This window comes from Zea mays, chromosome 1, assembly GCF_902167145.1.
Source record: "Zea mays cultivar B73 chromosome 1, Zm-B73-REFERENCE-NAM-5.0, whole genome shotgun sequence".
NCBI lineage: Eukaryota > Viridiplantae > Streptophyta > Magnoliopsida > Poales > Poaceae > Zea > Zea mays.
In genome coordinates this window covers 292143300-292159126 of record NC_050096.1, presented here as the reverse complement: position 1 = coordinate 292159126, position 15827 = coordinate 292143300, and the positions used below count along the sequence as shown (strand labels likewise).

The 15827-nt window shown below is 52.1% G+C and overlaps 1 pseudogene; it reads right to left on the bottom strand.

Moving 5' to 3' along the window:
- Positions 1-4961: 4961 nt before the first annotated feature.
- LOC103645675 (uncharacterized) lies at positions 4962-7684 on the bottom strand (annotated as a pseudogene).
- Between the last annotated feature and the right edge of the window lie 8143 nt (positions 7685-15827).

Sequence of the window (15827 nt, the reverse complement as noted above, 5' to 3'; positions counted from 1 at the left end):
TCACCAGGTCACGACAAGTGGTGCCGGCGAGGAACGCGCCGATGACATCCGAGTCGGTGATGTTGGGCAGCTCGGTGCGCTGCTTCGAGAATCGCCGGATGTAGTCCCGGAGCGACTCCCCCGGCTGTTGCCGGCAGCTTCGAAGGTCCCAGGAATTCCCGGGGCGCACGTATGTGCCCTGGAAATTGCCAGCGAAGGCCTGGACCAAGTCGTCCCAGTTGGAAATCTGCCCCGGAGGCAGGTGCTCCAACCAGGCGCGAGCAGTGTCGGAGAGGAACAAGGGGAGGTTGCGGATGATGAGGTTGTCGTCGTCCGTTCCACCTAGTTGGCAGGCAAGGCGGTAATCCGCGAGCCACAGTTCCGGTCTCGTTTCCCCCGAGTACTTCGTGATAGTAGTCGGGGGTCGGAACCGGGTCGGGAATGGCGCCCGTCGGATGGCCCGACTGAAGGCCTGCGGACCGGGTGGTTCGGGCGAGGGACTCCGATCCTCTCCGCTGTCGTAGCGCCCCCCACGCCTGGGGTGGTAGCCTCGGCGCACCCTTTCGTCGAGGTGAGCCCGACGATCGCGTCGATGGTGCTCGTTGCCGAGGTGGCCCGGGGCCGCAGGCGCGGTGTTGCGCGTGCGCCCGGTGTAGACCGAGGCTTCCCGCATGAATCGGGAAGTCGCGGCATGAGGTTCCGAGGGATATCCTTGCCTTCGGGATGCAGTGCTCTCGGCCCGCCGGGCCGCAGCGCCTTCCAGGAGATTCTTGAGTTCTCCCTGGATTCGCCGACCCTCGGTAGTTGACGGCTCCGGCATCGCGCGGATGAGCATTGCTGCGGTTGCCAGGTTCTGGCCAACCCCGCTGGATGCGGGCGGCGGCCTGATCCTGACATCGTTGGCGACGCGGTGCTGGAGACCTTGGGGCAGATGACGTATTTCTCCGGCCAGGGGTTGGCCCACCCATGCCTGTCCGACGTCCCGACGGATCGGCTCAAGCGCTCCTGTTCCCTCGTTGAGCCTGGCCTGCGCCTCGCGGACTTGCTCGAGTGGTGGGTCGTAACCCCCCGCCGGAGCGGGGACCACAGCTAGCTCCCGTGGGATGTGGCGCGAGGCGCTGGCCTAGGGAGATCGCCGTCCTCCGGCATGCCAAGATGGTTGCCTTCGGAGGGATCCCCTAGCTCGATGTGGAAACATTCGCGGCTTGGGCCGCAGCTCTCGTCGCCAAGGCTGCGGCTTCCATCGGAACAGTCGGATAGGCAGTAGTCACATGCGGTCATGAAGTCCCGCACGGCACTGGGGTTGCCAAGTCCGGAGAAATCCCAACCTATGTTGGGATCGTCGTCTTCCTCGGACCCAGAGGGCCCGTAGGTCGAGACGTCCGTCAGTCGGTCCCAAGGCGACCGCATACGAAACCTCAGTGGGGTTGCACTCGCCTCAATGAGAGCGCCCGCCAAAGCGAGGTCGTTTGGCGGGTTGAGGCCGAGTCGAAATGACGCAAGATGGGAGTTGATCGGTACCTTTTGGTCGACGAGGAGCGACGTAGTCACATCGGGGACTGGTTGCACCGTCATCTCTGGTTCGAGGGCGACGTCCTACAGGCTTTCCGCGAGCGCGCCGGCGTCGTCTTCTTGCTCGGGGTCAGCGTGCCGCAGGGGGATGGCGCTTGCCTCCGTCTTGAACGCGAGGTCGACGTCCGGCGTGCCTTCCGTCGGGGCGTTGGGGGCGTCGATTCGCTCGACGGCCGACGAAGCGCGGCCTCCCGCCTGACCTTGACGGCCTCGCCTCCTCCTCCGTTGGCGGGGGAGAGAACGGAGCGAGCCCGAACGTTGCTCCTCCACCACGCGGGGAAGACGTCGTCGATTCCGCCGCCGGCGGGCAGGCTGTTGGCCGCCATTGTCGTAGTCGCGCGGCGGTGGAAGAAGTATCATGTCGTAGCTGCCGTCGAGGGACATGAACTCAAGAGTCCCGAGACGAAGCACCGTCCCGGGCCGGAGAGGTTGCTGGAGACTGCCCATCTGGAGCTTGACGGGGAGCTGTTCGTCAGCACGCAGCAGGCCCCTACCTGGCGCGCCAACTGTCGGCGTTTTGAGACAGGGGGTCCCTAAGCCGACGAGTGAGTGTGCTGCGTGCCCCAGCCCAGATGGGTCGAGCGCGTGGGCGAGCGCGAAGGGGGGAGAGGCGAGGTGGCCGGAGTCGAGCGTGAGAGAGGTGGAAGTCCCGCGGCCTTCGTGTTCGTCCCGCGCCCAGGTCGGGTGCGCTTGCAGTAGGGGGGTTACAAGCGTCCACGCGGGTGAGGGAGGCGAGCGGCCCCAAGAGAGCGCCTGTCCCGTCCTCGGTCCCGCGCGGCCAACCTCCTCTGAGAAGGCCCTGGTCCTCCCTTTTATAGTCGTAAGGAGAGGATCCAGGTGTACAATGGGGGGTGTAGCAGAGTGCTACGTGTCTAGCGGAGGGAGAGCTAGCGCCCTAGGTACATGCCAATGTGGCAGCCGGAGAGATCGGGGCACCCTGCTGGCGTGATGTCGTGGCTGTCGGAGGTGCGGCGGAGCCTGGCGGAGGGACAGCTGTTGGAGCGGTCGAGTCCCTGCTGACGTCGTCCTGCTTCCGTAAGAGAGCTGGGGGCCGCCGTCGTCATAGAGCTTGTGGAGCGCCATCATTGCCCCTCCGGCGGAGCTGGCCGGATGAGACGCCGGTCTTGTTCTCCGTGACCCGAGTCGATTCGGGGTAGGATGATGATGGCGCCTCCTGTTGACGTGGCGGTCTGTGCCCTAGGCAGGGCGACGTGGGGGTTCCTCCGAAGCCGAGGTTGAGCCTACCTTCTGTTGCCGTGGCCGAGCCCGAGCCAAGGGGTCGGGCGAGGCGGAAGTCGTTCGGCCGAGGCCAGGGCGGAGTCCGAGCCCTGGGGTCGGGCGAAGCGGAGTTTCGTTGTCTTCCGGGTCTTAGCCCGAGTCCGAGCCCTGGGGTCGGGCGGAGCGGAGTTCGCCGTCTTCCGGGTCTTAGCCCGAGTCCGAGCCCTGGGGTCGGGCGGAGCGGAGTTCGCCGTCTTCCGGGTCTTAGCCCGAGTCCGAGCCCTGGGGTCGGGCGGAGCGGAGTTCGCCGTCTTTCGGGTCTTAGCCCGAGTCCGAGCCCTGGGGTCGGGCGGAGCGGAGTTCGCCGTCGTCCGGGTCTTAGCCCGAGTCCGAGCCCTGGGGTCGGGCGGAGCGGAGTTCGCCGTGGCGCCTTTGGCAAGGCCAGGCTGCCTGTCACACTCACTCTGTCGAGTGGCACTGCAGTCGGGGTGGCGCAGGCGGCGCTGTCCCTCTGTCAGACTGGTTAGTGGAGCGGTGGAGTGACGGCGGTCACTTCGGCTCTGCCGGGGGCGCGTGTCAGGATAAAGGTGTCAGGCCACCTTTGCGTTAAATGCCCCTGCAATTTGGTCAGTCGGTGTGGCGATTTAGTCAAGGTTGCTTCTGAGCGAAGCCAAGGCCTCGGGCGAGCCGGTGATGTGTCCGCCATAAAAAGGGGGCCTCGGGCGAGACGGAAGTCTCTCGAGGTCGGCTGCCCTTGGCCGAGGCTAGGCTCGGGTGAAGCATGATCGAGTCACTCGTGTGGACTGATCCCTGACTTAATCGTACCCATCAGGCCTTTGCAGCTTTATGCTGATGGGGGTTACCAGCTGAGAATTAGGCGTCTTGAGGGTACCCCTAATTATGGTCCCCGACACATATAGAGGCAAATCTACTGAACTGCAAAAGCAATGTCATGACGTGTAAAGGTCAGGTAGTGAAGGGCTCCTGTCAGACTGCGGTACTGAATAGCATCACCAACAGGAGGTCCATCTGCAGATAGTTTGGAGTGGAGATCATCAGGCGTACAAGGTTTGCACGCACTCATCCCGGTGCGCTCCAAAATATCCTGAGTGTACTGCCACTGAGAAAGAAACAGGCCATGTGCTGAGCGTGTGAGAGAGATGCCTAAGAAATGGTGAAGCTGACCCATGTCTGTCATTGCAAACTCATGCTGGAGAGCCCCCAATAACATGACAAAGAAACTTGGCAGAGGAGGCAGTGAGGACAATGTCGTCCACGTAGAGCAACAAATAAGAAGTGTCGGACCCTCGACGACAAATAAACAAAGAACTGTCCGACTTGGTTTCAATAAACCCAATGGAGGAGAGATATGAGGCGAACCTGTGATGCCATGCACGAGGAGCCTGCTTCAGTCCATACAGAGATTTGTTTAGCCGACAAACCAAATCTGAGCGAGAGGGGTCCACAAACCCAGAAGGCTGCACACAGTACACTATCTCGGTGAGGGTGCCATGTAGGAATGCATTCTTCACATCTAACTGATGGATGGGCTAGTCCTGAGAGAGAGCCAGAGAGAGAACAACGCGAACTGTCGCTGGCTTAACAACCAGGCTGAATGTCTCGTCATAATAAAAACCAGGTCGTTGTGTAAACCCCCGAAGAACCCAACGAGCCTTGTAGCGATCGAGAGACCCATCTGCATGAAGTTTGTGCCGGAAAATCCACTTGCCAGTAACTAGATTGGCGCGCACGAGGATGTGGTACCAAACTCCAGGTGTCATTAGCCATGAGGGCATCATATTCAGCTTGCATAGCTGAGCGTCAATTTGGATCCGCAAGGGCATCCCGAACAGAGCGAGGCAATGGCGACAATGGCACAGCGTGGAGGTTGAGACGATCCACATGCTGTGTAATGCCAGATTTGCCACGGGTGCGCATGGAGTGCTCGTTGACAACGGGGGCGATGGAGACCGGCTTGATGAATACCGTGCGCCCGGTGGCCGTGGCGGTGCTGGCAACGGCTTGTGCAGGGGGCACAAGGGCAGCAGCACCGGCCGGGGGCACAGGGGGTGCGCTGTTGGGGGCAGCGCTGGTGGACGGCCCGACGAGACTGGGCGCCCCATGCCCAGCACGCGGCTGTGGTGACCGCAGGGCAGCGCTCGGTGGCGAGCGAGGGGGCGCAGGAGGAGCACTCAGCGGTGAGTGAGGGAGCGTGGGAGCCACAGTCGCCCTATCAACAGTACCTGCACAGGCAAACGTAGCTCCAGGAAGAGGAGCGGTGAGATCACTGTCATCTAGAAAAAAATCCAAGGCGGAGGATGCTAGGGGTGAGGTAGACATGTTGGCGAAAGGAAAGGAGGATTCGTCAAAAACAACATGTCTAGAGGTGAGAATGTGATTCGACACTAGCTCGAGACACCGATAGCCTTTGTGCTCTGAGGAGTAGCCGAGGAAGACGCATAGAGATGAACGAGGAGCGAGTTTATGGGCTGCTGTGGAGGACATGTTTGGGTAACAAGCACAACCGAAAACTTTGAGGTGTTCATAGGAAGGTGTATTGGTGTGGAGGTGGAAGAAAGGGGTGGAGGAGGCGAGGGTTTTGGTGGGGAGCCGGTTGACAAGGTATGTGGCAGTGTGGAGTGCCTCAACCCAGTAGACCGGAGGAAGACTCGCCTGAAATAAGAGTGAGCGCAAGATGTTTTTAATGGTACAAAGAGAGCGCTCAGCCTTGCCATTTTACTGGGATGTATAAGGGCACGACATGCGAAGGGCAACATCGTGGGAAAGAAAGAACGTGCGGGCAAGGGAATTATCGAATTCACGGCCATTGTCGCACTGGACGCTTTTGATGGTGGTGCCAAACTGTGTGCGGACATAAGCAAAAAACTGAGATAGAGTGGCAAACGTGTCGGATTTTAGGCGAAGCGGAAAAGTCCAAATGTAGTGTGAGCAATCATCTAAAATGACAAGATAATATTTGTAGCCCGACACACTAACAATAGGAGATGCCCAAAGATCACAATGTATTAAATCGAAATTATTTGTAGCTCAAGAATTTGAGGAACCAAAAGGAAGTCTAGAGTGTCGACCGAGCTGACACGCATGACATAAATGGTGACTATCATCTTTATTACACGAGATGGCTTTGGAACTAATGAGTTTGGACAAAACTTCATGCCGAAGATGCCCAAGACGACGGTGCCATAGTGAGGTGGGTGCAGCGAGGAATGCAGAGGTGCTGGTGGCTGGAGAAATAAACAGGTAGAGGTCGCCAGAGCTATTGCACCTGGCGATCACGTTCCTGGTTTCCAAATCCTTCACAGAAAGACCAAACAGATCAAATTCGATGGAGCAATTATTATCGGTGGTAAAACGACGAATGGAAATCAATTTCTTAAAGATGTGAGGTGAAACTAAGATATTGTTAAGAACTAGACTACGATGCGGAAAAGAAAAAGTATGTGATCCGATGGGAGTGACAGGAAGTAAAGCACCATTGCCCACAATGATAGACGAAGGTGTGGAGAATGTGGGCGAGGATAGGGTGGAAATTTTACCAGCATCCGCAGTCATATGCGAGCTAGCACCAGAGTCGGCGTACCACTCCGATGGTGCCGCAGGGTGAGCGTCATGGTGTTAAAGTTCTACACTAGGGAGTCCTGGTTCCATGCACCTCCATGTGAGGGATTCCAGGGGGCAACCGGCAGCTGGTATGGTGCCCCCTAAAACATCAGCGTCGAGGGTGCACCTCCTCCCTCATAGACATATGGGTGGCCAGGGCCGTTGCTGTAGACGTTGCCGCTGGGGGCACCACCGAAGGGTGCCCCGTACTGGGGAACAGCGGCGAAAGCCGACGGTGCCGGCGGTGGATGCCCGTAGGGCCACATCTGGAGCGTGCCAGCCCATGGGTGTGCGAAGGAGTGGTGCACGACACCCTGACCGGCTGGTGCGCCATGGTCGTGCGTAGCTGGGGCGCCGTGTCCGCCTGTAGGAGGACAGTGGCCGCCTTGGCTAGCGCTAGGATGGCTGCCCTGCCCACGGCCACCCTTGCCGCGACGGCGGCCGCTGCATTGGCCACCTGGCTGGCCGGGTTTACAGGTGCGCGGTGGAGCAGAGGCCTGCACATGGCAGCCCTGTCCACCAGCGAGCGTCATGGGTGACGAGGCGATGAGGGCCGCAGGCGGGGACGGTAGGCGGGCGTCGACGTCGAACTCCTCAAGGAGCAGGTGCGTGCGGGCCTCGGCAAACGTCGGAAATGGACGCTGCATCTTCAAAATAGACACCATGTGACGGAATTTACCACTGAGTCCGCGAAGGAGGGTGAGCACCATCTGGCGGTCACCAATGGGATTGCCGAATTTGGCGAGAGACGCAGCCATGGTCTCCAACTTGCGACAAAGTCGGTGATCGTCATGGAGTCTTGGCGGAGGTTGCGGAACTGTGTTTCCAGGAGAAGGGCACAAGACTCCTTCTGGCCGAGGAATTCATCCTCAAGGTAGCACCACGCCTCGCGTGTGGGGCGCGGGCGGATCATGAGCGACTGCTGGAGGTCATCGGAGATGGTGGCGAAAATCCATGACAAGACGACGCAATCCGTCTGGACCCAAACGGGGCGATCAGGATGTGTCGCGTCCTCGAGGACGTGCGGGGTAAGGGCGTATTTGTCGAGCACGGTGAGGAACATGCCGTGCCATTTGGTGTAGGTGTTGGTAGCCTTGTCGAGGATGATGGGGATCAGCGTCTTGACGTTGACGAGGACGGTGTCCTGTGCCCAGATAGCCTCATGGGCGGCTTCGAAATTGTTGAGGGCTGCAGCGCGGAGGCGTGCCGCTTCAGCACGGCGCTCGGCCTCGGCGAGGGCTTCGGCTTCCTGAACCGCAGCGGCGGCGGCAGTCGCGTCGTCGTCGTTCGCCATGGGAGCGGTCGCGTGCTGGTGCACACGCGCCTGCGCACTCGGGTGAGGACGCGCTCGCTCGGGGGAGGACGCGTGAAAGTCGCCTAGAGGGGGGGTGAATAGGGTGAATCTGATATTTACAAACTTAATCTCAACTACAAGCCGGGTTAGCGTTAGAAATATAAACAAGTCCGAGAGAGAGGGCGCAAAACAAATCATGAGCGAATAAAGAGCGAGACATGGTGATTTGTTTTACCGAGGTTCGGTTCTTGCAAACCTACTCCCCGTTGAGGTGGTCACAAAGACCGGGTCTCTTTCAACCCTTTTCCCTCTCTCAAACGGTCCCTCGGACCGAGTGAGCTTCTCTTCTCAATCAAATGGGAACCAAACTTCCCGCAAGGACCACCACACAATTGGTGTCTCTTGCCTTGATTACAATTGAGATGATCGCAAGAAAGAATGAGAAAAAGAAGCAATCCAAGCGCAAGAGCTCAAATGAACACAACAAATCTCTCTCACTAATCACTAAAGCTTTGTGTGGAATTGGGAGAGGATTTGATCTCTTTGGTGTGTCTTGTATTGAATGTTAGCTCTTGTAAGGTGTAGAAGTGGGAAAACTTGGATACAAATGAATGTGGGGTGGTTGGGGTATTTATAGCCCCAACCACCACAAAGTGGTCGTTGGAAGGCTGTTGTCGCATGGCGCACCGGACGGTCCGGTGCGCCACCGGACACTGTCCGGTGCACCAGCCACGTCAGCAGACCGTTGGGGTTCGACCGTTGGAGCTCTATCTTATGGGCCCGCCTGGCTGTCCGGTGGCGCACCGGACAGGTCGTGTAGACTGTCCGGTGCGCCTTCTCGCGCGTGCCTGACTTCTGCGCGCTCTTGCGCGCATTAAATGTTGTAGCAGGTGACCGTTGGCGCGGAAGGAGTCGTTGCTCCGCTGGCACACCGGACAGTCCGGTGACTCACCGGACAGTCCGGTGAATTATAGCGGAGCGCCCTCTGTCTTTTCCCGAAGGTAGCAAGTTCGAGCTAAAGTGCCCTGGTGCACCGAACACTGTCCGGTGGCACACCGGACAGTCCGTTGCGCCAGACCAGGGTGCCTTATGGGTTGTCTTTTGCTCTCTTGTTTGAACCCTTTTCTTGGTCTTTTTATTGGCTTATTGTGAACCTGTGGCACCTGTAGAACTTATAGACTAGAGCAAACTAGTTAGTCCAATTATTTGTGTTGGGCAATTCAACCACCAAAATCAATTAGGAAATAGGTGTAAGCCTAATTCCCTTTCAATCTCCCCCTTTTTGGTGATTGATGCCAACACAAACCAAAGCAAGTATAGAAGTGCTTAATTGAACTAGTTTGCATAATGTAAGTGCAAAGGTTACTTAGAATTGAGCCAATATAAATTTTCATAAGATATGCATGGATTGTTTCTTTAAAATTTTAACATGTTGGACCACGCTTGCACCACATGTTTTGTTTTTGCAAATTCTTTTGTAAATCCTTTTCAAAGTCCTTTTGCAAATAGTCAAAGGTAAATGAATAAGATTTTGCGAAGCATTTTCAAGATTTGAAATTTTCTTCCCCTGTTTCAAATGTTTTTCCTTTGACTAAACAAAACTCCCCCTCAATAAATTCCTCCTCTTAGTGTTCAAGAGGGTTTTAAGATATCAATTTTTGAAGGTGTTACTGTTGGGGGCCTTCGGCTTCCGAAGGTCCTCAAAAACATGATTTGACAATGTTTTCCAAGTGAAATATGTGAGCAGGTATCTTCGGAATCGGATCATGAGTATACAAGAGCACAGTCAGGACGAAGCCTGAACGAGACGAAGGATGATTATGACGAAGGTCTAGATGATCACGAAGCTGTGCGCAGAAAAGCTTCGGCATGATAGCAGAAAAGGGGAACCGACTTAAAGATGAAAAGGCAAAATAGACCTCGAAGAATTACTATAGAGTTATTAGCAAATGTAAAGGGCATGGATGTAATTGTACATGGGCTGTGTCCCTTGTCTATAAATAGATGAACAGTACTCCTGTACTGTTCACGCTGACTTGGCATTCACTTTTTGCATCACGCCTGTACCCTTACTTTCCGTCAAACCGAAGGTACATTTATAATTTGCTATTTTGGATATGATAATGCAAATAAAAATAAGTTGATGATAATGTTTATATTATTTTTTGTATTCCGTATATGAACTCTTATCATTTATTGTGTTTACGAAGGTTTTTCCTTCATAACCTTCGTCCGGAATTCATTATATACGAAGGGATATAATGTCTTGAAGGACAAAGGACTTTAATATTTAACACTTTTTATGTTGCCTTGTTCTTAACTGTTAGTATTTGAGAACAAGTCCCCAACATTGGCGCCCACCTCCGGTGAACTCACTTCCATTTTTGAGTTTTGAACACCTTCGGCAAACATCAACCTTCGTCATGCCGCCGAAGAAAGCTTCAGCAACAGGGGCTGCCGCTCTGCAGCCACTGGATCCCAATCAGGATGCTCTTTCTCTTAGGGAGGCCCGAAACCAGAAGAGGAAGGCCACCAGTCCAACGCCTCAGGAGGACGACTTGGATCAAGAAATCCAAAACTTGGAGATGCTCCATCAGCAGGTCCAACGGAAGAAGGAAAAGATGGCTCGTCTAGCTGACCTGCAAAGGCAGATAGACGAAGCCTCTGAAGAAGTTCGTCATCTTGCCCAAGATGAGCAGAACCGAAGGCCTCCGCACAGAGAGCTTCATCAGGAGGGCTTCTACAACGAGGACGACTGGTATGAAGATTTCCATCATGGAAATTTTGCTTTTGATGATACCTCTCCTCTGCCAACAGAACTGCAGGCTACACCTTGGCCCCAATCTTACAAGCCACCCTAGCTCCCCATGTACGACGGACATTCAGACCCGAAGCAATTCTTGATGAGTTATGAAGCAACCATATCTTCGTATGGTGGCAATACTGCAGTCATGGCAAAGTCCTTCGTCATGGCTGTCAAGAGTGTTGCACAAACCTGGTACTCCTCTCTTCGGCCAAGGACAATCACCTCATGGCAGAAGCTGAAGGACATGCTGATAACCAGTTTCTAAGGATTTCAAATGAAGCCGGTCACTGCTCAAGCTTTGTTCCAGTGCACCCAGGACCACGAAGAATACCTTCAGGCGTATGTCCGAAGGTTCTTGCGTCTGAGGGCACAAGCACCAACGGTGCCCAATGAAATTGTCATTGAGGCCATGATTAAGGGGCTTCGGCCGGGACCTTCAGCGCAATATTTTGCAAGGAAACCCCCTCAAACTTTGGAGAAGCTGCTCCAGAAGATGGATGAGTATATTCGAGCTGACAATGACTTCCGCCAAAGAAGGGAAGAAGCATACAGGTTCTCTGAAATGACCAGGGGCTTCGGAGGAAGAATCCACCCGAGGCATGTCAGGTCAATTCACAACTCTACTCAGAGTGATGACAGAGGAAGCCAACAACAGAGGCCACAGTATTCCTCGCAAGCTTCGGGGCAGCAGCAAAGCTATTTTCGGCCGCCAGCTCCAAGGGGCAGAGGCGCCAGGGGCTTCAGAGGAAGGTTTGGGGATCAGCCCAGGAAAATTTATAGTCTATTCTGTGGTGAGGACAAGGGCCACACCACCAGGATGTGCCATGTTACCATCCAGAAGCAAAAGGAGATAGCAGAAGCTGCAGCACAACAGAGTCAGCCGAAGCAAGTCATGCATACTGCTTCGTACCATTCGCCTTACATTCCAGAGTATGTAGGCAACCACCCTGCAGCTTCTGTTGCTTCGGCAAGCCAACCTCAGGCATCTTGGCAACAGCCTCCACCTCCACCACCAACGCAACGAGGCCAGCAGCCAGAAGGGAGTCAGCACACTCACCTCCAACGGGACTTCAGAGAAGAGTCCGAAGCTCGCACAGTCAATAGTACTGTGCCAGAGTCGAAGCATATTTACTGACAAATATCCTATCCCGACAGCAGTTTTTCGCATTCAGTATTATTTTCTTTTTAATAAGGAACAATTATGGGAAGCTTAAGTGCTTTTGTCGTTTTCAATCTCTTGTAACAGTTTCGCTTTTTACCATAATGAAAATATATCTTCTCCATAGGCTTAAGTTGCAGAAGCATAAGAATTTATGGTGGCAAGGAGGACCTTCGAATTATCAAAAATTTGTTCTAAGGAACGCAGTATAATTTCTTCGAAGCAGCAAAAAGTCGTTCCTAAGGGAGCGCAGCGTAAGTTTTCTGCTCAAAAGTCGTTCCGAAGGGAATGCAGAGCTTACAGCGAAAAATAAACGCTGATTCCGCTGAAAGTAAAAGGCGAAGAAGCTCCTAAGGGAGACTTACAGCGAAAAATAAACGCTGATTCCGCTAAAAGTAAAAGGCGAAGAAGCTCCTAAGGGAGGCTTACAGCGAAAAATAAACGCTGATTCCGCTGAAGTAAAAGGCGAAGAAGCTCCTAAGGGAGGCTTGCAGTGAAAAACGTCAATCTTCGGCAAATATCATTTTGCATAACATCACATCATTACATCGTTTGCATAGCATAACATCATACATCATATTGCATCAACAACGCAAGAAGGGGGTCTCATTATTGATATTCGAAGATTATTTCGAAGAAATAGTGACAGGGCACAAAAAATAGCTATTGAGGAATTATACCTTCGTCAAACTCTGAAATGAAAAGATCTATTGATTATTGATTTTACGAGGATTGATTACTGATTTTATGAGAACACGAATATTATTTACGAAGCATGAAAAGAAGGGAAGGTGTTTTTTCGCCGAAGGCTCAAAAACGGTATGTATATGCAGTTTCATGCATCGTAAAGAATAGAACCATAAATAGCTAATATATTACATTCAAAGTTACAAAATATTACACATGTTTCTCAACAAACATTACATTCTAAATGTTTTTACAACAGCATCTAATCTTCCCTTAGAACTACTTCTGTAGCTTCGTTTAGTAGCTGATCAACAACTTTATCCACGATGGCTTCGGCCATTTTCCTAATTTCGTCGTCCCCCTTCGCGTGGGGGTCCGCAGATGGCTCGGTAGGTTCTGAGGAAGGAGAAGATATGGCTATATTACTATTACAAACCGTAAACATGTTCAAAATAAAAAAAGTACAACAAAGAACCAAAAACCACTAGTCAATACCTGTTTGCCCTTCGGGCTCCGCACTTTTCTCAGCGGCCTCTGCTACTTTTCTAGCGTCATGAATGCCTTTTTTGCTTTTTCGTATAATTTCTTGGGCCATTTCCCGGCCACCATTGTCCCAGATGTCGGTGAAGAATTTTCCACCGACCAGGCTCGCTTTGGCCGAGGGGTCTTTTATATCTTCAGAGGATAAGGCGGCTTCAGATTGTGCCAAGAATTTCACATGGTCACAACCTTTCCTCTCCAAAATGGTAGCAATCCCCCTGGCACCCGAAAAGGCACATATGTCTCCACGACTATTCAAAATCTCTTCAAAGGCTTCAGCTTCGTGGTTGATCCATTCAATTGGGCCTTCGGGGTCACCCCTTATGAATTTCTCTTCACTTGAGAAGGCGCCAACGCTGGTGAAGCTGGTTCTTACTTTCTTAACACATTCTATAGATTTTTCATAGCATCTTTTCTTAGATGCACGAAGCTCTTCAACGTTTTTTTCCAAATGATTTGCCCATTGTTCACTGATTTCTCGTTTTGTTTCTTCAAGTGTGTGTTCCTCTTTAGCTCTGGCTAGTTGTTTTCGAAGATCTTCAATTTCACGCTTCTGAGCCTCAGCTTGAGCTTTAAAAGTAGCTTCGTCTTCTTTTATTCTATTTATTAATGAATGTAATATTTTATCTTTTTCGAGACCTTCGTTCCTTAGTTCAATTACTTCAGAACGAAGGTTGCTCAGGGCCATAACACACCCTTCGTCTTCAGCATCTTTTTGAGCTCTGAGGGCGTTGCTAAGTATAAGCCCCTGCAAAAAATCATGTGTGTGTCAATAAGTTTAAGCAAATGAAAAATTTTGATTTCAAGAAATAATACAAAGACCTCATTTTCGCACCTTTAAGCTATTGTACGCCAAGCTGTCGGCTAGCTCGTCTTTTGATAACACCGAGAGCCCGTTTTCTAATGTTGGGAATCTGAAGCTCTTGCTCATCTCCCGACAAACAGAAATCTCCTTGCTGTCAGGGAGACAATACATGAAGTCTTCTTCTCCGCTGCCGTTGAATATCAACGCCCCCTTTGGATATTTCAGTTTTTTAGCGTAAAACTGGGCCTCTTGCTTTTCTTTTTCAGTCAACTTTTTCCCCGAAGCATGTCGTAAAATATAATCAAAAGCTTCGGAAAATGCTTCGGGGGCGGCAGTGCCAGTTTCTTCAACCAAAATTTGTTCTGATGTTTCTGTTTCTTCGGCTTCCAAGGATTTTACCTTGGTGGGCTCTGAAGGCCCAGCTTCAGTCTCAGATTGGTGCTTTGAAGCTTCGGCACCAGAGGCTTCGATTTGCACTTCGGAAGTTTCAACAATTTTCTTCGGAGTTGTGCTTGAAGACTTTATTGTCTCCAACACATCCAGTACGTTAACCATTCTTCTCCTCTTGGGGGTCGTCATCGGCATTGGCATTGGCACCTCCATTCTAGCTGAAGGACATAGAATTTCCTATGACTTTGTTTCTTCAGCCCTCGGTTCTTCTATTTTTTCCGTCGCTGGCACTTTGGCTGTCTCTTCAACACTCGGAAGGGGAGTCGGCTCCTTGGCTTTGGTGGCCAAAGAGATCTCACCGACGAACTCAGGCACTGTGGCCGGTTCAATATAGCGTGGCCGGTGTGTGAGAACCTTTATCTTTTTTCTCTTCGGCGCCGGCTCGCTAGGAGCGGCTGAAGCAATTTCCTTCGCAGAAGATGTATTCTTTCTTTTTTGACCCCATGTTGGATAATGGTAGTCGGGGTAGACGAACCCAATTGCATCAAATATTCGGTTGAGTCTTTTCTTTTTTCGGCCTCCGAAGGCCGCTGATAGTGCAGTGTCTTCGGCCTTCGAGTATGATCCAAGCAGTTCATCGCTTATGGCCTCAATACTTTTCAGCCAGTCATCATCTGGCTCGACGAACTTATCTTCGTATTTGAATGTGTATTTTAGCCTAATTAGTCCACCTTCGTCAGGTTCCCTGACGGTTTCCTTCGGCATTTCCCACTTTTCTGCAAGTGGCCATACTCTGAAGGCAATGTGTTCTTGCATCAAATCCCTTGTCCCAATAAAAGAGCAAACTGCGCCGAAGGCCCTCTGGCATTCTTCGGCTGCTTTATCCATTTCCACCTTTGGCCTCCGGAGACCGAAGCGTTGCCAGATAGGGCGCATAATGATATCTTTAATATCTTCCCGTGTTTTCAAATCATTCTTCACATAAAACCATTCCATCATCCAGTCACCGGGCCATCTCTTTCGAAAGGTTGGCACGGGACAGCTTGACCCAGATCGGGCACCGAAGCTGTAGCAGCCAAAATTGTTGTGATACTGCTCTTTACCCCAGGGTTTTGTCTCATACAATAGCTCATGTATGTTGCAGAAACTTTTTGGATTTGGTTCTAAACCTTGGCTCCTCACGGCCCAGACGAAGATGCCCATCCTTATGATTGCTTCGGGAGTAATTTGATGAAGGCATATTTCAAATATCTTCAGTACTTCCACGACAAAGCTGCTGAAGGGAAACCGCAGTCCAGCCTTTAAGAAGCTTTGGAATATCACGACTTCATTCTCCTCGGGAGTCGGACAAGTTTTTTCTCCTTCGTCAGCCCTCACAATAAACAAGTCTCGAAAATATCTACCCCTCATATTGACAAGATGGCTTTGTTTAATACTTGATTTCCCAAAAACCGCATGGCTTGGTCGCCAAGGTCGATCTTCAGAATCTTCACCACCACTATCCACATCATAGCTATCACTGTCACCAGTATCTTCAGATAAACCCTCTAAAATCTCCTTAGTAATCTTCTCTGTATTTGTCTTTGCTATTGTTTGAAGAAAGCCAAGATGCATCTCCTCAGAAAGGCTTAGCTTCGATTTAGCAACAGCTTTCTTATCTTCAGACATCTTCGAAAATGTTGGGAAAGTGCTCTCAAAACCGAAGCTTAAAAATTTAAAAAGCCAAGCAAGTGTTGTTGCGCAAGGGCTAAAAGTC